The sequence below is a fragment of the Sinocyclocheilus grahami genome, unplaced genomic scaffold (genome assembly GCF_001515645.1).
Source record: "Sinocyclocheilus grahami isolate Dianchi unplaced genomic scaffold, SAMN03320097.WGS_v1.1 scaffold620.1, whole genome shotgun sequence".
Classification (NCBI taxonomy): domain Eukaryota; kingdom Metazoa; phylum Chordata; class Actinopteri; order Cypriniformes; family Cyprinidae; genus Sinocyclocheilus; species Sinocyclocheilus grahami.
In genome coordinates, this window is record NW_015505799.1 from 111,730 (window position 1) to 122,787 (window position 11,058).

At 38.5% G+C, this 11,058-nt stretch overlaps 1 protein-coding gene and 1 long non-coding RNA gene across 8 annotated transcripts in view; both read right to left on the reverse strand.

Annotated features, from left to right (window-relative positions):
* LOC107557806 (uncharacterized) overlaps window positions 1-1,239 on the reverse strand; it is a 4,468-nt gene extending 3,229 nt beyond the window's left edge. The window contains exon 1 of the long non-coding RNA XR_001605431.1: window positions 1,141-1,239. This is a non-coding gene — a long non-coding RNA (uncharacterized lncRNA). The remainder of the gene's footprint in view (window positions 1-1,140) is intronic.
* The window catches only part of arhgap12a (Rho GTPase activating protein 12a), a 40,870-nt gene that overhangs the window by 19,252 nt on the left and 10,560 nt on the right, over window positions 1-11,058 (reverse strand). The gene's annotated exons all lie outside the window — the stretch shown is intronic.

Below are 11,058 nucleotides of genomic sequence, written 5' to 3' on the forward strand. Positions count from 1 at the left end.
TATCGGAGAGAGCTGCGGGGTCGGAGAAGAGAAAAAAGGCGGCGGACGAGCGCAGACAAGCAACAAAAATTAAGTTTAACTAAAAATAACAAAATCTGTTTTTGTTCAATCATAGTCTATATGACTATGCCGTTCCGCGCCATATGGCGCGCTGTGAGGATAATTAAAATTTAGGCTAGTAGCTTAGGCTACTCCTAATTAGGCTAATGTTTTTTTTAAAGTTTTTTTTAAACAGGTCTATTAATTTATACAACTGAATTATAGGCCTATAATTAAAATTATTAACACTGCAGTCATCGTTGAAAATTAAGAGCAGCTTTATTTCGTGCACAGATTTTCAAAAACAACCTGTTTAACGCTAAATATGTTTCTTCTCATGTTTTTCACTATACGGGCCACAAGAGAAATATTAAGAGAATAATTTAAGACAGTTATATACCATCATCAGCCTATATTGAAGTAATTTTGTCTCTTGTTGTCTCAGAGAATATGCACCGTTAATGCAGCGTTAGAAATCTCCGTCAGTTTTTTTACTTTCACTTTCTCTATAGTGAATTTACTGAACGCTTGCGCAGTTTGCGCGTTGCTTGCTTGTGTTGCTTGACCCCACCCCCATAATATCAATCGTTTATAGGCCACATATTAGGCATTTTTTTAAATGTTTATTTTTTTTAATGTTAATGAAAAGTGACACCAAAAATAAGGCAACATCATTAGGAAATCTTTGGGGGGGCTGTGCCCGGGCTAAACAAGTTTCTGATGGGCCCCATCAAGCCCCGCCCTAGCGCTGCCACTGATTAGCCTAATTCGTTTTGGCTTGTTTAGCAACTTATATTTTTCATTCTTGTTTTCTTCTGAAACCGTTCAAATTTGCCTATAGGCTAGGTATTGTGTTTAATGTGGTGGGATGTGTTGACAACCCGTTCAGTCTGTACTTCACTCAGCGCGTGACATGTGAGGGCTCGCGCTCTTCAGAGACAATCACAGAATATGACAGAACTCGTGTTTAAAAGCAAAACACACTGGAATGAATAATTCACTGAAAACGCAATGCGAGTCTCTGTTCTCTCTGCAATCTCTGATGTAATCAGCCTGGTTTCCTTTATACTTACAACTCGGTGTTCGCACGCAGTCTGAAACGCAGAACTGAAGAGACGCTGCGCGAGATGTGGCTTGTGCACGCGCTTCAGGTGTGAGTCAGACAGCAAGACGAGACGGCAAAGAGTTGTTTTCTGCAACTTATTGCACTTAACTCTTTTCAACGTCAAACAATTCTCTGCTATATGCGTCAAACTAAAAATTTGACCTTTTGCAACATTTTGATTTAAGTAGCCTATTATTAAAATGATTCAGATATCGCACGCAATCCGTGTATCATTCATTTTTTTTATTTAATATTGAAAGTAGAAAAATGAGAAAACGGCTCCTTTTTCGTTTTTTCCAAAAAAAAAACAAAAAAAACACTGAAGTCACAATTCTCAGCCATTAAATTGGCAAGCGAGAGCAGGACATTTTTGTGTTAAGTAATAAGCCTTTAGAACAACATTAAGGTGAGTAGTGACTCTAGTTCACACAGTTCCAATAAACTGCGATGGGTTAAATAAACTCAATAAGCAGACAGACTACAGTTAAGCGCAGATCAGTATTGAAGTGCACAGGAAATAAGCAGCAGTCATATTTAAAGCAGTTTACATTCACTTGATGTTCACTTGGATTTTCAAAATTGTACGTTCAAAATAACTACAAAATGTCATGCCTTTGAAAAATAAAGAGAACAACAGAATGCACTGCTTTAGCGCGTCTCGCAAATAAATGTGTTAAGAAACCATACAACTGCAGCAGCACAGGACTATTATTCTGCTGCGTGATACTGTGGAAGAACTGATGATGGCATGGTTTGATCTTCGGCTGACCAATCAGCAGAAAGGGGTGTTTAATTCCCGCCCACGTGTAGAAATCCAATATTCAAGCGGTTTATTCATTTTTCCACCCATGAACGAAAAACGAAAATTTTGGGAAAAAACAAAAAAACGAAAAAGGAGCTGTTTTCTAATTTTTCTACTTTCAATATTAAATCAAAAAACGAATGATCGAATGATACACGGATTGCACGCCCTTGCGATATTTGCATTTGCGATATTTCGATATATCGTGCAGCCCTAATATATATGTATATATATACAGTGGTGTGAAAAAGTGTTGGCACCCTTCCTGATTTCTTATTTTTTTGCATGTTTGTCACACTTTAATGTTTCAGATCATCAAACAAATTTAAATATTAGTAAAAGATAACACAAGTGAACACAACATGCAGTTTTTAAATGAAGGTTTTTATTATTAAGGGAAAACAAAATCCAAAACTACATGGCCCTGTGTGAAAAAGTGTTTGCCCCCTAAACCTAATAACTGGTTGCCACCCTTTGCAGCAACAACTGCAAACAAGCGTTTGCGATAACTTGCAATGAGTCTGTTACAGCGCTGTGGAGGAATTTTGGTCCACTCATCTATGCAGAATTGTTGTAATTCAGCCACATTGGAGGGTTTTCGAGCATGAACCACCTTTTTAAGGTCATGCCACAGCATCTCAATAGGATTCAGGTCAGGACTTTGACTAGGCCACCCCAAAGTCTTCATTTTGTTTTTCTTCAGCCATTCAGAGGTGGACTTGCTGGTGTGTTTTGGATCATTGTCCTGCTGCAGAAACCAAGTTCGCTTCAGCTTGAGGTCACGAACAGATGGCCGGACATTCTCCTTCAGGATTTTTTGGTAAACAGCAAAATTCATAGTTCCATTTATCACAGCAAGTCTTCCAGGTCCTGAAGCAGCAAAACAGCCCCAGACCATCACACTACCACCACCATATTTTACTGTTGGTATGATGTTCTTTTTCTGAAATGCAGTGTTACTTTTACACCAGACGTAATGGGACACATACCTTTCAAAAAGTTAAACTTTTGTCTCGCCAGTCCGCAGAGTATTTTCCCAAAAGTCTTGGGGATCATCAAGATGATTTCTGGCAAGACTGAGACGAGCCTTTATGTTCTTTTTGCTCAGCAGCGGTTTTCGTCTTGGAACTCTGCCATGCAGACCATATTTTCCCAGTCTCTTTCTTATGGTGGAGTCATGAACACTGACCTTAACTGAGGCAAGTGAGGCCTGCAGTTCTTTGGATGTTGTTGTGGGGTCTTTTCTGACCTCTTGGATGAGTCGTCGTTGTGCCTTTGGGATAATTTGGGTCGGCCGGCCACTCCTGGGAAGGTTCTCCACTGTTCCATGTTTTTGCCATTTGTGAATAATGGCTCTCACTGTGGTTCGCCTGAGTCCCAAATCTTTAGAAATGGCTTTATAACTGATAGATCTCAATTACTTTCTTTCTCATTTGTTTCTGAATTTCTTTGGATCTCGGCATGATGTCTAGCTTTTGAGGATCTTTTGGTCTACTTCACTTTGTCAGGCAGGTCCTATTTAAGAGATTTCTTGATTGCGAACAGGTGTGGCAGTAATCAGGCCTGAGTGTGGCTAGAGAAATCCAACACTTTTTCACACCACTGTGTATATATATATATACACAAAAATATATATACACAAAAACAGTATAACAGTCTGGCGAGTAAACTAAAAAATGTACTAGCCAACGGCGATTCTTTTGCCAAGGTGTGCGTAAAGGGTTGTGTGTGTGCGTGCAAAAGTAAACAATCATAAACAATAATTTCAGGCTGCTGGGGCCAACAGGCACATAGCAGTGATTACACGTTGGCCAAGAAGATGCCACAAAATCCATGTTTCAATTATCTTTGGCTCTTTGTGTGCACTGAATACTTTATCATCAAAATATTTGGTACAATTTTCATTAAGGATAATCATTGGTTAACCGCAAGTAGATATGATCATTTAAGAAGTTACATTTACATAACTATAAAAAAAGTTCAACTAATAGTGAATACTAACAATGTCACACGACTAAGAACTGATGCTAATATTGCTGGTAGCTAATCTCTTACTAAAACTGGACCCATCCAATTATGCAGTCTCTTATGTGCTAGGGGCGGGATTATGTAATGGCTTAGAGAAAGAGAAAATACAAAATGTGGAAAAAAATATATAATGAAAACAAACTACTGAATGTGTTCGAGTCAAAATGAGTGATGGTACATGAAGAGCCTGGGGCAAAAAAACTAAATCATCCAACTAGTTTCCACAATGGAAACTCACCAATAAAGCCTTTTACATACACTGAATAACAATCAGTAGACAAAAAAAATAGGTAACAATGACAATAGAAACCTAAACAAAAACAAGCAATGTATAAACACAAATGATCACAAACACAAAGAATAACACATCAAGAGAGAACCAAATCGTTGTTTAAACTTTAAAGAAATAGATCACCCAAAAATAAAATTGATCATCCTGTATCCATAATATTGCTTTCTGCAGTGAAGAAGTGTCTTCATTTGAATCAGGAGAGAAATATGCACAGACAAAGCTTTTGACTTGCTACATTTCTCCAAATCTGTTCCTATTAAGAAACAAACAAATCTACATCTTAGATCTTAGAGGCCTGAGTGCGAGTACATTTTCAGCAAATTTTCATTTTTGGGTGAACTATTCCTTTAATTAACAAGCCTGCTAATTCAAAACACTATTAGATATCAGACAGGAAAGAATAAAAAAAACAGCTTGATGTTGAGACATGTAGATACAGCCAGCAGGTGGCGCAATGCTGACCCTGTATGTGTGTAGTCCCTCAAGACTGAGAAAAGGCGACAAGGCCTTCAGTTGACACATTAAACATGCCACCTCTTATGCCAATCAATGGGCCTTACATTTCTTTAAACATTTTATTATGCCTTCCTAAAATTTGCCCATCACTGATTGGCCGATATTCCCATCCTTGTTCAATAGCTTTGAGGTTTCATCAATGAAGGTGTAGTCACCATCATGAAGCACTTGTGGTGTATGAATGTATAATTTATTTGATCATTTATTGAAAAAATGGAGCTGTAGGTTTTATTTTACATGCAACAGCAAAGAAACCATATGTATTATCTTTGTAGAATTTTATGGTTCAATCTTTACATATTAAATTCGTACTGAAAACTCTGGTATAGCATTTCTTAGATTTAGTAGCTTTAAGTGAACATTTTATGATTTATTTATAATATGAGCCAAAAAAGAATAGGATACAGTGAATTGTGCTGTGTATGAAAAATTGTGGCTATAGAAAGACATCCACACAGCACGAGCATGTACCTTTATGTGTATGTGAGTGTGTGCAGATAGAAGATTGCTGGAATGAGGAAGAGTATGTGAAGACGCAGCATGTCAGGACAGAATCCCCGGAAAGCAGAAGAGACCAAAGTTACCTCTGTTTCTCCTTCTCATTACCTCTAACTACCTCTTGTAGCCCCAATTTCTTCTCTACCTCTATATAAAGAGAAACTCCCTCGGTTATTCTTTTTATAACCTCTATAACTCTCTCTCTTAGCCCTTCTCACCCTATTCTAATTCTTATTGCCATTACAAATATCTGTGGATTTTTTACTGCTAAAGCATTTGAAGAAACGAAACAGGATTTAAATTAGTAAAAAAAAAAAACATAATATATAATATTCATATTGACTGACATTTCAATTGACAAGGGTAAAGGGGTGACTTTAATAAATAAATAAAAACCTGATAGAAATTAACAAAAAATGAATCAAACAAAAATAAGAGCATTTCGAAACATAAAACTTTTTTCCATCTCTTTTCACCACTCTTCTTCCATTCTTTTAGGCGCGGTACGCCCGCAGTGTGAGTGCTAACCGCGCCAGAGCATGGAACAGATACTATTTTGTGTGTGCTTCTGTCATCATTACGACCGCAAACATATTCTATTACTACTACTACACTACACTTTTCAATTAATTTAATTCAATCAAGTATATTTAGGTTTATAATGGCTCTGTTTCTTACCTTATTGATGAACAGGAAATGTAGTTTGCGAGTAAAGCTGCAAATTATTTCGTTAACCTCAGCTGCCTCTGTAATAATTTTCTGATACATACAAGTGAAAATCAATGCACGGCATTAATGATAAATTAATTATTAATTATTCTGCAAAATATTATATTAAATATATAACGTTTTCTCCATTATCTCATACATGACGTAAGCATGCTCCGGCCCGGAAAGTTTAGTGCAAGTGTGAGTACAGGCCAGCGGAGGAGTAGGGAGGGGGGATAATCATGCTCGGGCTCGGTTCAAGGCAACCGTGCCTAGTGTGAGTACACCCTTATTCTACTCCACGGCTCTGTTTCTGACATGAGGAGACTTCACACCTCAAATCAGCAGAACACTGTGCGCCAACATGCCCTAAAGACACAGACGTGTGTTTCTGTGCCGCTCTCGAATAGGCACGCACCCAAAACACAAAGGAATGAGGTAATCAAAGAAAGAGATGTTTGAAGGAAAAAAAATTAATTATAAAGGAGAGAAAGAATGAGAGTGAGAAGGAAAAGCATTTAAATAACACCCTCAAAATACAGTAAGCCAAAGTCTAAATCACACTGAAATATCTACAGCCAGTCCAGCTTCATAGTGCAAAGCATCCCAGCATGCATCAGCAGGAGAAGGAGACATAATCTGGTAATTTAACAATGTCTTGAGTTGCTTCTCTCATTCTGTAACATAAGGGTCATCTCTGGGTAACAAACACAAAGTTTTCTTGTACATAAATAAACCCTGTGATCATTTCTAGACCACATAGACACACACGCATCATGACTAAACCTTAATCCACTCACTTCTGACCAGCCCTAGAAAGCCCCTTGCCTTATGAAGAGTAATCCTGCATGTGTGTGTGTCCTCTGTGCCAAGAATGATGGGACATAGATTATGCAGGGCAATCCTCCTCAGAGTGTTTAGAGACCTAAACAGTACTTGAGTATGCAACTTTGTAGTCTCAGCCTCAAATGTCATGCCCACGTACTGGCTGAAAATCTGATGCATATGGCACACAAAATTGGAAACGGTTCATGAGTTTCGAAGTCATCATTGGATTGGTTGAATTACACAGGATTTCCAGGAGACGAGTGTGTCGTGTTTTTTAACGTTCCACCTGGAAACAAAGATGCTGTAATGCCAAACCCCATTATGAAAGAAGAAAGCCGTTGTGTTTACAACTGTGACAATGAGCACTTATCAGGATCAACTAAACACTGGATTTTCAAAAGTATGTGAAATATGTAAAGTTTGCGACATAGACTCTTTAAAATACATCCAAGAGATTTTACACACTGGTCTGTTATTGTGGTGACATTTCCACGCCCCTAAACATGACGCGGTCCAAAACAAAAAGTGATTGGTTGTTTTACCTGTCAGTCATATGGCCTTTTAAAGTGGCCAAGGTCCCCAGACCTTCTACCGTCAGTCTGAAGGTCTGGCTACGTGAGACTAGCAAGTAGGGCTGCACGATAAATCGCATGCGATATTTAACGCGCATCTTATCAGTAGAGCCGGTTCTGTAATCAGAGGTAAATCTCCATCACCTGCGGGCTTTCACATTGAGCAGCATTAACTGCACAGAGCCGTTGTTCACAGGCAAGCTGCGCAAAACCACGTTCATATTCGCGCGATTTTTTGCGCAGCTCGTCAGTGAACAACGGCTCTGTGTCTGAATCTGACCATAAGTACTGTCATCTTGGGAGCAGCAAGCTTTGAGGTCAGGTTAAAATCAGAGAGAATATACTGAAAATATAGCCCAGGGTGCATCACATGAAAAACCTTTTTATAATACTTGATGTCATAAAACACACCCTGTTGCAACAAAAACAAGGAGTGCAAAGTGGATATAGACCAATTAAATTCTTATTCTGGCCATCTGAAGTAAATATAATAATAGACCAGCAAATAAAGTGCTTGCTCAAGAAATGTCGGAGCAGTCTAGGTGAACGGCTGCACAGACAACACTTAAGTAAATCAACAGAAAAAGCATGTAGTCTTTGTGGTCAAATTTTTTTTTTTTCATCCAAAATTAAATACTAACTTTCAGTAGGGTGACCATACGTGTTTTTTTTTCCTGGACACGTCCTGGCCAGGATTTCTATATTGCATAAAATATATAAAATATTTCCTATTTTCATACTTGCTGAAGGTAATGATTGAAAAATTGTTTGACCAATAACATGCAGGTATTGTACATAATTGACCAATCATGGCATGTGAGAAGGTAGGATCTACAGAGAATGGTCAAAGCAATGCAAATACGTGTACATATTAGGTGTGTTCGACCTGAGGCAGTGCTGTGCAGACCGATCGTTGTATGACAAAGTACCGCAATAGTAATTCGAAAGCATAAGGAGCTAGGGCCATAAAAAAAAAATTTGAATTTCGAATATTCGTTGAATAAAAAAAAATAAAAAAAATACACATTCGAATGCAAAATCATTGCATTCGAATTTAAGGTCTGCGTCAGCCGTCAGGCAGCCTTATCAGTGGCGCACGAGATGCGATGACGATGCATGTCATTAGCCCTATTCTGACGGTAATCGTTTCTCAGGGGGACGTAAGTGATTTTCACCATTTACAGGGGGTAGTCGGTGATTTAATTGCCATCCGAATCCAGGATGTCGGTGTTTTTCTATCACCACCCCCGTAAAAATCCCCGGCCGAATTACCTACTGTTTTTTGACAAACACCAAGGTCGAGTGGTAATTTAATTGCCGTCCGAATCCACATCTCTGAGTTTACGAGAAGAAATCGATTCAAAATTCAGTGCGTAAACCCTTTTTGAGCACTCCCGAACACCGTAAGGTATGTTAACTGTTGTACGTCGGTGTAATTTGTATACATATTTATTTCTGAAATGCTGGAAAGTATTTAAAAGAACAATACTTCATAACTGCTCACAGCAACTGGGAGCAGAAAGAGAAGAAAAGCATGCAAACATTCGAAATGGGTCTTTATTATGGCAGCAGCAGGTATGCAATGCAATTTTAAAATGTGTATTATAAACGGATATATACTAGGGATGCACGATATATCGGCCACCATATCGGTATCGGCCCATATCGGCTCATTTTTTCTGTTATCGGTATCGGCCTGATAAGAAAATTTGGCCGATATCTTAAAGCCGATAAATAATGCATTATTTCCTTCAGAGACACTTCAGATGCGCGCTGTTCGTTTGCAGCCTTTTGTGCAATTGTACATTGTAATATTGTGTTTATTTGATGTATATCTGATGTATCTCATATAGAATGCGTTTGGTAAAGTTAAAAGAGCGCTTCAGTTTACCAGTGATCATCTTTAGCTCAGCACACGCAGCCCAAACAGCAGTGCACAACATTAATAACTATGATTGGGAATGTTACATAACTATATCGCGTATAATTATATACAACTAGGCCTATAGCGCGTCTATTTTCCCATTTTTAAACAGGGAAAATATTTAAATAATCAAATAATAAATAGGATTATATATTATAAAATAAACTTGGAATAATAAGAATACATTTTACATAAGTATTTTTTACACAATAATAAGAATACATTTTGTAAATAAAATTCATTTTATTTACAGCAGACAAATTATGTGACTGGTCACGTGAGAAGCGCATTCCCGGGTTCACAGAACTCACTCCTCCTCTGTGAATAGATCGCCATCCGAATCCATGAGTTTTATCACTGAGGGGATATGTAAATTTATTTTTACAGACGTCCACATGAGAAACAATTACCGTCTGAATCAGGCTAAAGATTGCATTTGAATGCTTTTGTTAGCCTATTCAGTTGAACCCACTAAATGCGGCGCTGCTACATTGTTCATTCAATATATTGCGGAAAAACGAGAGCATCAGTGTGGAGATGATGTTGTTTACGTCAAAACTGAAACAAAGCCATTCACACAGAATGCATATTTATCACATTTTCTAGAGGGACATCTATCAGCATTGCACTCTCATCTTGCAGAGAGCAGCATGTTTAGAAAGCCATGTAAAATTAATGCAAGTTCAACTTTAAAAAATATGTCTAAAGACGTTATGGCGGTTTTTTCCCATCCCACTGTATCTCTTGTTTTTAAATGAAAAAAAATATGTTGACATGCTTTAATGTTCAAAAAACACATTATTTTTCAAATACTGTACATTATTGTAGGTCCTCTATGCCCCGCCTCTCTCAAACACGTAGTTTTCAACAAAGCCCCCTCCTCTGACAAGAGCAGTCTGCTCTGATTGGCCAGCTGACCCAGTGCATTGTGATTGGCCTAAACACCACAAGCACTCGTCGGAAATGTAACGCCCCTTACCATAATCGCGAGCTTCAGCTTTCAAAGTAAATATCAAGACAGTTAATAATGTCATTAGTTTTACCATCAGTTCAAGCCCGAAAGGGCAACAGAGTCACGTGACAGACACAGTGATGATGCAATACACAAGCCGCGGTTAAGACAGCTGACGTGCTATGATTTCTGACAGGCTGTTCACTCTCCTGTGATGTGACCCTGTTCCCCTCACACACACACACGACGCGTTACTCTCCGCTGCGCAAAAACTCCACATTTGAACAGTCAATAGCAAATACTTAAACTAATTACAAAACATACTTACAGTCGCTGATTCAGAAGCGCCAGATTGTCATAGCAAAGTCGGAATTTACCTTTTTTTTTTAGAAATAGCCTTTGTGCACAGCCAGCTTTGTACTCTTCTATGGGCTTACATTTCTGGCACAATTCTGCACGCGAAAGATCATATTTTGAGCGCACAAAAGTGCATTGTGCACGCGCGCGATCTGAGTTTTGTGGAGAATATGTTCATTTCGCAAAGAAAAAAGTCTTTCGAGCGCATGGAAATCAATTTTGCATTTTAAAACATGTTTTTGGATGTGTGCAGACCTTTTCTTTTGCGTGTGCAACGTTTCACTAGCTTGCTCACCTGATGCCCCCCTTAGTGCTCGCTAAATGCCAACAGCTGGCGTGCTCAACACAACCCAGCGTTACAATGTGCCATAATTCCAGCCAATCAGAGACTGAGGCTGCTAAATTCTGATTGGCTGCCTTGACAACCAATCACAACA